This window comes from Engraulis encrasicolus, chromosome 17, assembly GCF_034702125.1.
Source record: "Engraulis encrasicolus isolate BLACKSEA-1 chromosome 17, IST_EnEncr_1.0, whole genome shotgun sequence".
NCBI classification, from domain to species: domain Eukaryota; kingdom Metazoa; phylum Chordata; class Actinopteri; order Clupeiformes; family Engraulidae; genus Engraulis; species Engraulis encrasicolus.
In genome coordinates this window covers 50,995,142-50,997,641 of record NC_085873.1, presented here as the reverse complement: position 1 = coordinate 50,997,641, position 2,500 = coordinate 50,995,142, and the positions used below count along the sequence as shown (strand labels likewise).

The 2,500-nt window shown below is 46.7% G+C and overlaps 1 protein-coding gene across 1 annotated transcript in view; it reads right to left on the bottom strand.

The window, feature by feature from the left end:
* Nucleotides 1-2,500, bottom strand: part of LOC134467097 (MHC class II regulatory factor RFX1-like) — a 14,455-nt gene that overhangs the window by 11,874 nt on the left and 81 nt on the right. Inside the window, exon 1 of the mRNA XM_063221017.1 lies at nucleotides 2,132-2,500. This exon is cut by the window's right edge and continues 81 nt beyond it. The gene's annotated coding sequence lies outside the window, so the exon portion shown is untranslated. The remainder of the gene's footprint in view (nucleotides 1-2,131) is intronic.

The window sequence follows — 2,500 nt, the reverse complement described above, 5'->3', positions numbered from 1 at the left end:
GTTACTGCGTTCTAAGATTGTAGGGCAGTGTAGCCTATGTGGCTTTGGGAGGGAGGTTTAGGCCTATGTTCTACGCCGAAAGTCTGCAAGTTGGCATTCGTATAGCAGTTTTTTGTTTTCTGGCTTTGTGCACTTTAAAGGACAAGCTTGACATTTCATTATGCGGTACGTAGGCCTAATTCCATTCTTCACCGTTATCTGCTATTCTGTTCTATCAACCATCACAGCATCTAATCAATCAATCAATCAATCAATCAATCAATCAATCAATCAATCAATCAATCAATCAATCAATCAATCAATCAATCACCAATCAATGATGAATGTATTATAGCACACCATCCCAACTATAGGGATCCCTGATTACTCAATTGCATTCTCTCTCTCTCTCTCTCTCTCTCTCTCTCTCTCTCTCTCTCTCACACACACACACACACACACACACGACACGTTTAGCACTAGCCTACTGCCTGCATTACTGCAGCAGTGCCATTCTAAAACATTATTCTATTCTGTTCTATCAACCACAGCATCTAATACAGTGGTTCCCAACCTATGGGTCGGGACCCACCTTATGGGTCGCCAAAGATCCACAGGGGGTCGCGGAGCCCTCTTGATTTTAAGGGGTTTCATTTTAAATATATATAGCCCATGTTGAATAAAAGACAAAGCATTTAACTAATAAATGCATAGAAGCAACAAATTGTAAGTGCTACATTAAACATTTATTCTATATTTGACCAAAGACGAATTGAGGAATAAAATAACTAAAATTAGTTTTCGCAGGAAACAGAGGGCATCTTGTGACTCCGTCTCGTGCGGGCGCTCGCGTGGTTGGGTCACCAAAGCTTACAATAGTAAACACATGGGTCCCTTAAGAAAAAGCTTGGGAACCACTGATCTAATCAACCAGTCAGTCAATCAATAAATCAATCAATGTAGGTGTATAGCACACCATCTCAATTATAGGGATTACTCAATTGCTCTCTCTCTCTCTCACACACACACACACACACACACACACACACACACACACACACACACACACACACACACACACACACACACACACACAATGTTTAGCATCATCATCACTGCAGCAGCATCATTTAACACAATAGATTAACCGTCACTATAATAGGCTACTTGCAGTAGTAGTTAGTTGCCCTTCTACGCTGTATGCACAGTGAATCAGGCTGCATCACAGAGCGGAACCCACCCCCTCTCCCTCTCTCCCCTCCTCCCAGCCGGGGAAGCTTTGCCTAGTAACCACACCACAACAAATGGCCGCTACTCTCTCTCTCACACACACACACACACACACACACACACACACACGTTATCACCATCATCCATCCATAGGCTACTACATGCGGTAGGCCTATATACGGATCATTTCATTTGAACATCGCCCTTAGCACCCAACGCCAAGCAGACATTCCCAGCTAGATGGTTGTTGTGCCCTTATCGTTGACGCTGCCATCTCAGCAGCTGGTACGCTCCTCTTTTTTTACAGCATCTTAAGTGACGGGCCGGGCAACCGTGCAACCAACAAGGGGTGCACCCCTCCACAGCTGTCATGTCATCTGTTGTAGTGACTGTCACTAGGCAGGATGACGCGACAACAGGTCAAGGAAACGGTAACCTACTGATTGATTGATTGATAGATCGATTCCACCGCCACCACGCGTCTGATTGACAGACAAACTGCTGCTGCTGCCTAGCTCTCTGACCAGCTGCAACCTGACAACCCTGCCGCTTGTTACATATGTGTGAGATGCATTGCAAACGGTACAGTACAGTAGACACAGCTAGCATCATCCTCCCCGCCATTTTGTGCAACCTGCCATGCATTTGGCATCGCAACAACACCATTCTGGTTCTGAAAGGCTGCTAAATGCAGCTAGACGGGTGCTGGAGGCGAGCATGACGGCCAATCGCTGCAGCGAGCCTAGACGCTGCTGCCGACATCTGGACGCAGAGCTCAGCTAGCTTGCTACCTGCTAGCACACTGGCTGCCAATGGCTACGAACACATAGGAACACACATAACAACAGCGATCCTCACAGACATTTTCTTCTCCAAACGTAAAAAAAAAATGTCTGATGACGTAATTATTTAAGACTTTCACCTCGTATTCCGAGAGATTTTCCAAGTGGTGTTTTTGGCTTTTTTATTTTTTTCGTTCAAGGTTTTTCGTGCGGTTGTTGTTGTTGTTGACTCCCGTTGCTGGGGTTCTTGTCGCCAGGGCTACCGTGGCTATGGCGCTTCTTCCTCACCGGGGCAACTGTTGCTACCCACCCGCGCTACTCCCCGCCTCCCTGCCGAGCTCTGGTTGGTTGTTGCAGACTGGCTCTGGCTCTGAAGCGCCAAGTTGATAGGCTGGCTGACGCTGTCAGTCTATTGTGGAGGATGCGGTTCGGTACAGCCCAGTCCGTTCTGTCTGTAATGAAATGTCCCCCGAAACATAAGCCGTTTATGAGAGCAAGGTCTTTTGCCA